Raw genomic sequence first — 14,091 nt, forward strand, 5'->3', positions numbered from 1 at the left:
TTTCTCTAATGATTAATGATGTTGAACGTTCTTTCATGTGTTTGTTGGCAATCTGTATATCTTCTTTGGAGAAATGTCTATTTAGGTTTTCTGCCCATTTTTGGATTGGGTTGTTTATTGATAGTGAGCAGCATGAGCAGCTTGTAAATTTTGGAGATTAATCCTTTGTCAGTTGCTTCATTTGCAAATATTTTCTCCCATTCTGAGGGCTGTCTTTTTGTCTTATTTATATTTTCCTTTGCTGTGCAAAAGCTTTAGGTTTCATTAGGTCCCTTTTGTTTTATTTCCATTTCTCTAGGAGGTGGGTCAAAAAGGATCTTGCTGTAATTTATGTCATAGAGTGTTCTGCCTATGTTTTCCTCTAGGAGTTTGACCACAGGCTTTTAAATAATGAAAATACAGTCTTGAGAGTCACGTGCACCGGGATCCATGATGCCAGGGGATGTGTCTATGGTCAAATTCTTGCAGATGGTTGCTTAATCGTAACAAGTAATGATTAAGAAATGTTAAACAAGTCTCATTATTCCCAGGCTTCTCAATGACTTCAATATTCTAATGCAAATTTTTAAATACCGAGAATATAATACACTGTGCAGCATTTTCCAAATATTCTTGAATATGAAACTTTTGTTTTAACAGAGCCCTTACTGGAGCAGCATTTCTTGCAGCATCTTTAGGAAATGCTATTGTAAAAAATGGCTCTTACACAGTTGAGAAGAGCCAAGCCTGTGGAATTAAGAACTCATAGTTCTGTAAAAAAGATTTTTTTCTCAAACTGTGGATGGAGCCAAATCCACGAATGCAATTAACATTTAATTTGTGATCCACTGTATAAGTCCTAAAGAGAACACATGGAGTAGAAGACTTACTTTCAGTCAGAGTATCCCTGAAGAAGCAAAGGACAAAGTAAGCTGTTGAATTTGTTATTATAGAATAATATTGTGCCAAAAAGCCAAGCATCTTGGGGTTATGATTATTATTATGATTTACTATTCTCCATAGAGAACAAAGGTTGAATTTATACCGTCTACTCATACAGAAACGAGTTTCACCAAGGGACAACTTCTGGCTCTGGTGGCATGAAGAATCTAAAAAATCCATTCCCCCATCAAATAAAGTACAAAACTACAAAATAAAATAAAAATAATTTCATGGATCTAGAAATAGATCAAGGTAAGAAACAATAAGAAATATACAAGAAAAGCTAACAGAACTCCAACTAAGGATTATAAGAGTCTGTAGCCATCTTGGCTGGAGATGCTCCCATCATCCAGAACAGACCATGTTCTAGGCCATAAGAAAAATTTCTATAAATTTAAAAAGATTGAAATAATACAAAGTATGTTCTCTAACCAAACAATTAATTTAAGAATCAAAAGTAGTCATAAACAAAAAAGAAATTGGCAAACGATTGGAAATTAGACAAGGTACTTCTAAACAGTCATGAGTCAAAGAAGAAATCAAGATGCAAATTAGAAAATATTTTGAACTGAATGAAAACAAAAATTCAACATGTTAAAATCTATTAGTGCTTATATGGAGATTTAGAGCTTTAAACATTTGTATTAGGAAGTAAAATGATCCAAAATCAATCATTGAAGCTTTCACTTCAAAAAGCTAGGAAAAGAAAAGCAAATAAAACATGAAATAGAGAAAGATAAATGAAAGGTTAGAGGAGAAAAGAATAAAATAGGAAAACAACAGAGAAACTCAATAAAATCAAAAGTTGGTTTCATGATAAGATGAAACAAAATATGACATTAGGGAGTTGCAAGTTAAAACAATGAAATACCACTGCATACCAATTAAAATGGCTAAAATCCAAAACACTGACAGTACCAAGTGCTGACCAGGATGTGGAGCAGCAGGAATTCTCATTCACTGCTGGTGAGAATGCAAAATGTGACTTTACATTTCACTTTGCACATCACTTTGGAAGTCAGTTTGGAAGTTTCTTACAAAGCTCAACTTAGTCTTGATAAATATATGATGGAGCAATCACACTCAGTATTTATCCAGCTGAGTTGAAAATTTATGTCTACACAAAAGCCTGCACACACATGTTTACTGCAGCCTTATTTATAATTGACCAAAACTGGAAGCAACCAACAAACCCTTCAATAGGTGAATGGATAAACAAAACCTGGTATATCCATACGATGGATTATTATTCAACAAGATAAATGAATGAGCTTTCAAACCACAAAAGGACATGGAAGAATTTTAAATACTTATTGCTGAGTGAACAGAGGCAGTCTTAAAAGGCCACATAAAGTGTGATTCCAATTATATGGTATTCTGGAAAGGGTAAATCTATAAAATGGTTCAGAGTAATTCTCTGATGGCATATGCATAACATTATGCATTTGTCAAAAGCCATAGAACTGTACAACACAAAGAGTGAACTCTATGTACACTATGGACTTTTGTTAATACTAATATATCAATATTAGTTCATCAATTGGTGCAGCCACTGTGGAGAACAGTACAGGGTTTCCTCAAAAAACTAAAAATAGAACTACCATATGACCCAGCAATTCTACTCTTGGGTATATACCCAAAGAAAAGGAAAACACTAATTTGAAAAGCATATGCACTCCAATGTTCATAGCAGCATTATTTACAATTGCCAAGTTATGGAAGTAACTTTAGTGTCCATCAACAGATGAATGGATAAAGAAGTAATTGTGTGTGTGTGTGTATATATACATATATATAACATACATATGTATGTATATATATGTGTGTATATATATATATATAGAGAGAGAGAGAGAGAGAGAGGGACAGAGAGAGACAGAGAGAGAGCTATTAAAGCAGAAGGACATTTTGACATTTGCAAGAACAAACACAGATGGACCTGGAGGCTATTAGGCTTAGTGAAATAAGTCTGACAGAGAAAGGCAAATACAGCATGTTTTCACTTATATATGGAATCTAAAAAATAAATAAATGAAGATAACAACAACCAAAAAAAAACCAGACTCACAGATACAGAGAAAAAGCTAGTGGTTACCAAGGGGAAAGGGTTTGTGGGAAGGGGCAAAGTAGAGGTAGGGAATTAAGAATTACAAACTAGTAAGTATAAAATAAATAAGATACAATGATATAATATAGAGCACAGGAATTATAGCCAATATTTTATAATAACTTTAAATGCAATATAACCTCTAAAATATTGAATTACTCTGTTGTATACCTAAAACTAATATAACGTTATAAACAAACTATACTTCAACAACAAACAAAAGAATGTATAACACTACTGCAACATATTAATAATAGGGGAAATTGGGAGTGGCAGAGAGATATAGGAACTCTGTAGTATCTGCTTAATTTTTCTCTAAATCTAAAAATGCTCTAAAATGAATGTCTATTAATTAGAGCATAAAATGTAAAAAAAATCCACTGGCTTTTCCTTCCATCCCCAGCAAAAGAAAAAAAAAAGGATTATAAATCATGATCAAGTGTATTTCATCCCAGAAATGATGCAAGGTTAGTTGAAAGGATTGGACACAGACTTGCATAAAACTCCTAAGAAGATTTGTAGAGCTGTTTCCCTTCATCTCCCTGCTTCCAGTGGTCTGACTTGCCAATTCTAGCAACATTAGCAGCCCCAAATCACTATCTTTCTATTACTCAGATTCTATTTCTTTCATCCATTGAGACCAATGTTCTCAGCTTGGGCTTCATGTCCCCACATATGGTTTGAAAACTACGGGCAGGAAGAAAGCCAGCTCCACTTGTGTGCTTTCCCTTTCTCCAGTTTCTGTGCCATTTATTGGGTGTATTTAATCCCTTTAATTAGCTGCTTCTTATATTCTGAATATTTTTATAGTTGTTTATAGCAGGAGAGCAATTCCGACTGTGGCCACTCCATCCTGACTCAACGCAGATGTCTCTATAAATGCATTTTATGTGATCACTCTTTCTACCAAGTTGCTGATGGATTGGATTGAATGCACTGAATAGACAGAGATAAATAAAGTTATGTTGCAATTATTCAGGCTAGAGGTAATGACAGATTTGTCTAGCATAATGGTGATAGTGAAGAAGAAGAAAAATAAACATTTGCGGAATATGTAGGAGATATCATTTGGCATTTGATAATACATGACAATAAAATGAGGGGGCGTTACAGTATAACACAGTTTTCTGGCTCGTGTTACATGAAGGATGGTAATATTTTTCATAATGGAAAACAGAGCAGATTAACGATAGTAGTAAGACTGAGAGTTTTTGACTTTTCACTCTAAGTATTCTATTTCCAGTGAAGTTTTTTCATTCTGCATTCTGTGTGTTCCATGAGGGTGTTTTATAAATAAGACTATGTCTGCTTTTTCTTTTTTATGGCATAGGGGGAACATCTCTGAACTAAGGCAATAAAGGTAAGAGCAGTGGAACAGAGAAAAATACAGGGAAGGTTAGAGAGGCAGAATCAACTGAAATTAGTAATTAACTATCTGTAAAAGATTAGGGCAATGGAAGGAGAGTAAAATAACTCTTCAGTTTATAGCATAGGTATGTGGATCAATGGTGAAACCATTGATCAAAATACAGATTATATGAAGAGAAACAGTCTTGGGGGCTGTGCAATGAGCTTTGTTTTGGATGTGTGTGTGGGTGTGTGAGATGCCCACGTGAAGATGAAAGGTAAGCAGTCAGAAGCATCATCCTGAAGTTGATAAAGGAAATATGAGCTACAGATAAAAGACTGGAAGTCAGCATGTATGGCCATCCATAGATACGGATAATATGAACCGAGTATGGGATCCAAACAGAGAAGAGTTCTGAGTGAAACCTTGAGGAACACCATCATTTAAGGTATCAGGTGTGGAGAAGACCATGAGTTCACTGAAAATCATTGAAAGGGCTTGAGAATGAGTAGCTACAAGGGGAAAAGAAAAATATATATATATAAAGCAGAGAGGAATGTCATATTCCATTGATTTAGAATTTTTAAATTTACAATTTCCTCTTTTTTTCCCCTTTGCTGCTATGAAAGCAGTAGTTTGGGGCTTACATACACCTTTGCTGGAGGAAGTAAAAAATTTATGAGTCATATTCTTCTCCTTTGATTTTATCTTTTTTAAAAAAAATTAAATACTTTAAATTCAGTAAATGCCTTATTTGTAGCAGCAATTAAACACCTTCTTATTGTTTCTGCATCACTGAAAGAAAAAAATTATTTCAGATGAAAGTTCGTAATCTATAGAAAATATACTCTACATGACACTAATATTGTGCTTTTGAATATATTTGCTGTGGAGTAAAATTCTTTTGCTCCACTTTTCAAATTTCAAAATGCAGCTTTTCATAGTATAGCTTTGATATGTTCCCTTTGCTAATGAAATTAATAGTTCCATATTTAACCCAAATCAATATAGAATTTCTCAGTATATTATTCTTGAAACATAAACTTGCATGAAATACTTTATCTCAAAAGGCTACTTTTTAACTTAGAACAAAGCCTTCCCTACTCTCCCTGGCCTCACTCTGAACTCATAATCCATTTCTTCAAGCCCAGTATTACATGCACACACACGGTACTCACATGCACATATACATGCACCTTGCTGTTTCACTATGAGACTAGGGCCAGGCAGCGGTATCTGGATCATGAGATGAGCTTTGCAGTTCTTTACTCCATGGTCTCTTTGTTTCAACAGCCATTTTTCCTCACTAAGAAAGCTGTTTCTCTTTCCATGGTTGGGCAGATCCTAAGTACCATGGCCAGTGATGAGTCCCAAAGTGCTGAGTTGACACAGGGGAAGAAACACGTTGAGGGGATTCTCTGGACATCATGCAAACTCAATATATCCTTCCACAGACTCTTCACAGGGTTACATTGGTGACAAAGTAAGTTTCCTACTGCTCTGACATGTGGCTCGTTCCTGCTAACCTAACAGTCATTCATTCCCAAGGAAGCAACTTCTTACAGAACAAGCTTAGTTAGTGAGAAAAGACTATTTTCTCCTGCCCACCAGGTGTTCAGTGAAATGATACATTTTAATGCACTTGCTTAGCAGATTTCTTAGAGAAATCCTGCCTCTTTGCATAAACAAAAGGAAAACTTTCTACCCTCCTATCAGATCTGGCCAGGTACCTTTACTCAAGAGAAGAGCTAAGGCCACACAAGTATCTGACCTCATATTATAATGTTTAAAAATGACGGGAGATCATAAAATCTCTCTACTCCCATCTGTCTTTGAACATAATTGTAATAAAAGTTGTTTTATCTCGGAAAAGACTCGAAGGTTTCCAGGCCAAGCCATTAGGGGTCACACTTACTGAAGTCTCATTTAAATCTAAAATTATATGAGATTTTAAAAAGTCAATTTCCCAGAAATTAGAAGCAGGCTGACCCATGTCTTCTCCTCTGTATAAAAGAGTTAAGGAATGATAACAATTGCATACTTCACCTTCTTTCTACTTCACTATTTCTAAGTTTCATCATCTTAATGTCTTATTGCCTCCAGCACATACCGCAAGTGGTATCAGATGCTCCACTGAGATTCCAAGAAGAAAATAATAGAACTTCTATTTCTACTTAACTTTTTCTCATCCCCTTTCTAATTCTGTTTGTAAATGTTTTTATAATGTACATAAGAAGTCCATAAAATATATATGTGTATACATATACATCTACTGGGAAGTGGGGAAAAAGTTTCTTTTTGATACGAATACACGTTTAAGAAAATCTGAGGAGGACTAGCCTAGGCTGTTCAATTGTCTCCTAATCCTGCCTATAAATCACACCCCCAATTCAACCAACTTTCACAGCCTCACTGAAGACTTTTTGAATGTCTAATCATTTTAGTTCTCTTTACAGGTATTTCCTATGAATTGCTAAAGTCTGACATTTAAGAACCTTTGGGGACTTCCCTGGTGGCACAGTGGTTAAGAATCTACCTGCCGATGCAGGGGACATGGGTTCGATCCCTGGTCCGGGAAGATCCCACATGCCGCGGAGCAACTAAGCCCGTGCGTCCCAACTACTGAGCCTGCGCTCTAGAGCCCGTGCACCACAACTACTGAGCCCACATGCCACAACTACTGAAGCCCACGTGCCTAGAGCCTGTGCTCCGCAATAAGAGAAGCCACTGCAATGAGAAGCCTGTGCATTGCAACGAAGAGTAGCCCCTGCTCGCAGCAACTAGAGAAAGCCCGGGTACAACAATGAAGAACCAACATAGTGAAAAAGTAAATAACTTAAATTAAAAAAAACAAAGACCCTTCGTATTCCACCCCACCCTAAAACCCAGTCTTAGTTCCAGCTATATTTCTTGGAGCTCTTCCCCCAGGGATTCAGTGCTTTTGTTGTGTTGGTGTTCTCATTATTGTCTGAACATACTCTAATGTTCTTCTGTCCATTCCAAAAATGTTCATTTTGTCTTGAACATTCTTTGCTAAAAATTTCCTAATAGATATACTCTACTTAGATCTCAATGGGCAGCACTAAAACTTTTCCTGCCATATATTCTCAAAGCACATATAACTCTCTGTAAGCATTTACCCCTGTGCAATGTATTTGTGTTTATGTCTTACCTCTTACTCTAAACTGTAAGCCCAGAGAAGGAAGGGCTCATTTTCAATTATCTTTTTTATTTTCTAAGCACTTTATTCAATGGCAATTTACCTAGTTGGTGTTTAGAAAGTATTTGTTGAATTATTTCAAACTGAATCAATAGGTAATACCAATAATTTATTTTTAGTAATAAGGAATAAGACATGTCTTGCTAGCTTTTTGCTTCTAAAATATTTCCCCTACATGCATTTGCTGTGCATTTGTATTTCTATTTACAGCTCTTCAAATGTGTCTAGCTTTAGAAATAAGATAACATTTGAAAAGATTTCATGGATGTTCAGGGACATTTTCCTGGAGAATGATCTTTATGATGACCTTAGGAGGTATTCTGAGAACTCTCTACTTATATTCTTTTATGTTTCAATTATTTTATTTTATTTTAACTCAGATGGAAAGCCCTCAGGGCAGTAACTGAGTCATATTTTGTAAGTTATGAGGCCCAAAAGACACCTCTTGGCAATTCACACAGAACTATATCATCATCATTATGTTGCCTCTGAAGAGCTTGTTACATTTAAATAAATAAGAACACAGAGATCCATGGTATTGATGACTATGTTTTTATTGAGTTCTCCTCTAGCCCAGTTTTGTCTTTTACAGAGCTTCACACAGTGCTAGAACTCCCTCACCTAAACGTCCATAGTAAAGTGGTGTAGGGTTATGACTCCCATAGGCTTTATTGACAATATATTCCCTAAGGTGAATTCCTCTAGGTTGTTCAAACAGAAAATAAAATACTAGTTGGACATATTTAGTACAATTGTCTATAATACCTTCTTTTAGTAATTACTTATAATTGACCCTTAAATAACACAGGGGTTAGGAGGGCAGACCCACTGTAAAGTCGAAAATCGTGTATAACTTTATAGTTGGCCCTTTGTATCCATGGTTTCACATCCAAGGATTCAAGTAACCACAGATTATGTAGTACTGTGATACATATTTACTGAAAAAAATCAGAGTATAAGTGGATTTGCCAGTTCAAACCCGTGTTGTTCAAGGATCAACTATATTTGCCTTTCCCAATCTCTCAGTAGTTTTAAATTTGTATAGATCATATAAACTTTACTATTTAAACTGTATTTTCATATAAAGATAGATTCACTTTTTAGACGTACCCTTTACAATTCATAGTATTGTCTAATTTTTAAATGAATGCCATTGTATCTTACATGATATACAAATTTAAATGTCTAAGGTATACAAAATATTCCTTTTATAAATAGTGATAACGATGATGGGGATGGTAATGATGATGATGTCATGATTATGATGATGACAGGAATAAAATATCCAGTTTTGAAAATCTATAAAAATTATTGATGAGTGTTTCTTTTTTAATCTCACAAAGCCTCAGTTCATCTGTAAAAAGGTATAATAATATCTATCTCATTTAATAGTCATAAGAAATAAAAGTTTTATATTTGCCGTTAGGGGCTGAATTGTCTCCCTTCCAAGTTCGTATGTTCAAGTCCTCACCCTCAATACCTCAGAATGTGACTGCATTTGGAGATAGGGCCTTTATAGAAGTAATTAAATTTAAATAAGTCTGTTAGGGTGGCTCTAATCCAGTCTGACTGGTGACCTAATAAGAAGAGGAAATACAAAGAAAGAGACCAGGGGCATGTGTGCCATGTGAAGAGGCAGCAAGAGGGTAGCTGTCTGCAAGCAAGGGGAGAGACCTACAACAAATCTTTCCCTTACAGCCCTGCCGGCACCTTGATCTTGGACTTGCAGCCTCCAGGACTGTGAGAAAATAAATTTCAGTTGCTTAAGCCACTGTGGCATTTTATATTGCTGAAGTCTGTGATATTTTATATGGCAACACTAGCAAATGAATACACATATGCATACCAATATGCATGTACATTTGTGGGTGTTGCGTATGTGTGTATGCCTAGCAAAAATTTGTGGTTGTCATTGATCTTGATTTATGTAACCTACCTCCTAGAAAAGTGCTAGGACACAGAAGCTGCTCAAACGTTTAATAATGAATTTATTAATTGTTTCATATATATTAATTATCTCTTCCTTATTGGATCGTAAGTTCCTCCAGGGCAGCAATACTTTTCTGATTAGAGAAACTGACACAGAACTGAGCAGAGAACAAACACTAATTGATTACAGAATTCTTGTTCCTCCAGTGTAAATGTAATTTGAAAATCATTTTAAGGCAGGCTTATTGAGGTAAAATTTAAGACAGTAAAATTTTCCCCTTTGAAGTACAGTCAATAAGTTTTGATAAATATAGACAGCCAGCTTAACCACCAACATTATCTAAATATAGAAAATTTCCATCATCCCCAAAACTTCCCTTGTGTTTCCTTGGATTCAAACCCCTCCCCTCCTTGCAGCATGGAAGCCATGGATCTATTTTCTTACCTCTTCTTGATCAATATCCTATATCTTTGCCTCTTCCAGAATAGTATATGCCTGGAATCATACAGTAAGTAGTCATTCAGACCTGACCTCTTTAACTTAGTATACTGCTTTTGGAAATCATTCATCTTGCTGTGTGTATCGGAAGTCTGTTCCTTTTCATTGCTAAGCAGTGTTCTCTGTATAGTTATACCACAATTTGTTTATCCAATCACTAGTTGATGGACATTTGAATTGCTTCCAGAATTTGACAATTTTGAATAAAACTGCTGTAAACAGTCATGTACAGGTCATGGTGTGGGGCATGTGTTGGCATTATTCTTGGGGGGAAATCAAGGAGCAGAATTTCTGAGCTGTATGATAAGCGTGTGTTTAGCTTTATTAGAAACTGTCAAACAATTTTCCAGACGGGTTGTACCATTTTACATTCCAACTGGCAGTGCTTTTGTGAATTAGCTTAGCAACTTATGACATTTCCAGTTACTTCACATTTTTGCCAAACCTGATACTGTCATGTTTTGGATAATTTTGGACACTACAAAATAGTTAAAATATTATCATATTTTGGTCTACTGTGCATTCCTCTGATGTTGCATTCCAATGATATTGAGCATCTTTTCATGTGCTTATTGATGGTTCCTGTGATATTTTCTAGGTGTTCATTCACATCTTTCATACATTTTAATTGGGTCTGTTTTCTTTTTGAGTTCTAAGAGTCCCTTATATACAGTGGATTCAAGTTCTTTATCATAACTGTGTTCTGCTTGTCTTCATATCCCTAAGGGTGTTATCCAAAGCCAAAAACTTTTAATTTTTATAATACCTAATACCATGTTTTCTTTTATGGTCTGTGATTATTGTGTTCTTTCTAATAAATACTGACCTAAACAAAGGTAAAAAATATTTTTATCTATTTTCCTCTAGGCATTTTATAGTTTATATTTAGGTTTATGGTCCATATAAAGTTAATTTTTATATGATATAAGAGGTGAAGTTCCTTCTTGTGCATATGGCTGATCAATTATTCCAACACCATTTATATATAAAAAAAATTCTTTCCCAACTGAATTACTTTGAGCTCTTTGTTGAAAAACAGTTGATATATATACATATAGTTCTGTACTCTCTATTCTGATCAACTGATCTACTATATTTTTATCCTCACTCCAAACCCACAATGTCTTGATTACTGTAGCTTTCTAATAAGTCCTGAAGTCAGGTAACATGAGTTATGCAAATTTGTTTTGATGCATTTGAGATGTTTTAATGCATGTCAACAGTATGTATCTCAATTTACTTAGATCTTCTTTCATTTCTTTCACCAGGATTTTGTGTGTTTTAGCACAAATGTCTTGCATGAATATTGTTAAATATATTCCTAAAGACTTTTTGTTTTAGTGCATTATAAATAGCATTTTAAAAATTTCAGTATCCTATTGATCATTGATAAATTTTAGAAAATATTTATATTTATATATTGATATATATTGACTTTGCATGTTGTGAGCTCACTAAACTTAATGCTAGTAAATTTTGACTGATGCTGTGAAATTTTCTACATAGACAATTATGGCATCCGTGAGTAGACAGTTTAATTTCTTCCTTTCCTACTTTCATGCCTTCCATTTCTTTATCTAGGCTTCTTGCACTTTCTAGACTTTCCAGTACAATTTCAAATAAAAGTAGTGAGAGCAGGTTTTCTTCCTTTTTATCAGATCTTACAGGAATTGATTTAGTATTTTACCACTGGGTCTGATGTTAACAGTAGTTCTTTTTTTTTTAAATATCCATTGTCACTTTAAGTATGTTCTTTTCTAAGTCTGATGCAATATTGTATAACAAATGAATATTTGGACTGTGTTAAAATGAAAAACTCTGCACGACAAAGAAAATCATCAACAAAATGAAAAGGCAACCTATGGAATGGAAGAAAATATTTTCAAACCACATATCTGATAAGGAGCTGATATCCAAAATATAAAAGGAACTCATACAACTCAATAGCAAAAAACCAAACAAATAACAAATTAAAAAATAGACAAAGGACCTGATTAGACATTTTTCCAAAGAAGACATACAAATAGCCAACAGGTACATGAAAATTACCTTATCATCATTAGCCATGAGTGAAATGCAAATCAAAACTACAATGAGATATGTCCTCACGTCTATTAGGGTGGCTATTATCAAAAACACATGAGATAACAAATGCTGGTGAGGATGCAGCAGCATCCTCAAAAAGGGGAAACTTTGTGCACTGTTGGTGAGATATAAACTGGTACAGGCTCTATGGAAAATAGTGTGGAAGTTTTTCAGTAAGTTAAAAATAGAACTATCATATTATTCCGCAATCCAACTTCTAGGCATATACTCAAAGGAAACAAAATCATTATCTTGAAGAGGTATATGTACATACCCTCACGTTCATTACAGTTCACTGCTGCAATAGTCACAATAGCCAACATATAGAAACAACCTAAGTGTCTGTCAATTGATGAGTGGATCAAGAAAATGTGGTACACACACACACACACACACACACACACACACACACACACTCGAATATTATGCCAACCTTAAATAAAGAAGGAAATCCTGCCACTTGTGACCACATGGATGAAACTGGTGAAACTGGAGGGTATTATACTAAGTGAAATAAGCCAGAGAGAGAAAGACAAACACTGTATAATATCACTTACAGTGGAATCTAGGGAAAAAAAAAGTCAAACTCATAGAAACTAAGAATAGAAAAGTGGTTGCCAGAGGTTGGGTGTAGGGGAAATCAGGAGAAGTTGGTAGAAGGATACAAACTTTCAGTTATGAGATGAATAAGGTCTGAGGATATAATGTGAAATGTGGTGACTGTAGTTGATAATGTCATATTGTAAAATTGACATTTGCTAAGACAGTAGAATTTAATGTTCTCATATCCCCCCCAAAAATGTAAATATGTGAGGTGATGGATGTGTGAACTCAGTGTGGAAGTCCTTTCACAATGTATACATGTATCATATCTTCACATCGCATACTTTAAATATCTTACAAACACTTTTTTCCACATCTTTACTGGAGTACAAATGCTTTACAATGTTGTGTTTGTTTCTGCTGTACAACAAAGTAAATCAGCTATATGTATATATATATCCCTATATCCCCTCCTTCTTGAGCCTCCCTCCCACCCTCCCTATCCCATCCCTCTAGGTTGTCACAAAGCAACTAGTTGATCTCCTTGTGCTATGCAGCAGCTTCCCACTAGCCATCCATTATACATTTGGTAGTGTATATATGTCAATGCTACTCTCTCACTTCATCCCAGCCTCCCCTTCCCCACCATGCCCTTAAGTCCATTCCCTATGTCTGCGTCTTTATTCCTGCCCTGCCAGTAGGTTCATCAGTAGCGCTTTTTAAAATTCCATATATATGTGTTAGCATGTGGTATTTACAGATGGCCAACAAATACATGAAAAGATACTCAATATCACTAATTAGAGTAATACAAATCAAAACCCCAATGAGGTATCACCTCACACTGGTCAGAATGGCCATCATCAAAAAATCTAGAAACAATAAATGCTGGAGAGGGTGTGGAGAAAAGGGAACCCTCCTGCACTGCTGGTGTGAATGTAAATTGATACAGCCACTATGGAGAACAGTATGGAGGTTCCTTAAAAAATTAAAAATAAAACATTTTTTTCTGATTTAAGTCTACGGGTAATAATTATCTCAGAATATTTTTCCTGAAAAATATTTATTTTGGCTTAATTTTTTCAAAAGATTTCTTACTCAATATAAAATTCCTGACTGACAAATTTTTAAACTCTGACTTTTAAAGATGTGATCCTACTGCATTCTATCTTGCCTAGTTTTAGACAAGAAATCTGTTGTTTTTAATCTTTGCTTCTCTGTGCATAATTTTTTTTTTCTGTGATAATTTTTTTAATCTTTGTTTTTTCAGCATTTTTTTAAAGAATTGTCTAGGTATGTGTGTATGTATTTGCATGTAAACTCGACTGGGTCCTCTGAGCTATTGCATCTGAAATTTGTTGCCTTTCATTAATTTTGTAATCATTTTATCTTTTCAAATATTTTTTTCTCTTTCCTATTATTTCTCTGTCCTCCTTCTG

The 14,091-nt window shown here is 34.8% G+C and overlaps 1 protein-coding gene across 19 annotated transcripts in view; it reads right to left on the reverse strand.

Annotated features, from left to right (window-relative positions):
• The window catches only part of LOC307195169 (uncharacterized protein), a 665,726-nt gene that overhangs the window by 210,228 nt on the left and 441,407 nt on the right, over window positions 1-14,091 (reverse strand). The window contains exon 1 of one of the 19 annotated variants that reach the window (XM_079939113.1): window positions 5,555-5,751. The exons of the other annotated variants lie outside the window; for them this stretch is intronic. The gene's annotated coding sequence lies outside the window, so the exon portion shown is untranslated. Of the gene's footprint in view, window positions 1-5,554; window positions 5,752-14,091 lie in introns of those variants that run through there. 19 annotated transcript variants of the gene reach the window in all.

Source organism: Stenella coeruleoalba (genome assembly GCF_951394435.1).
Source record: "Stenella coeruleoalba genome assembly, chromosome: 12".
NCBI classification, from domain to species: domain Eukaryota; kingdom Metazoa; phylum Chordata; class Mammalia; order Artiodactyla; family Delphinidae; genus Stenella; species Stenella coeruleoalba.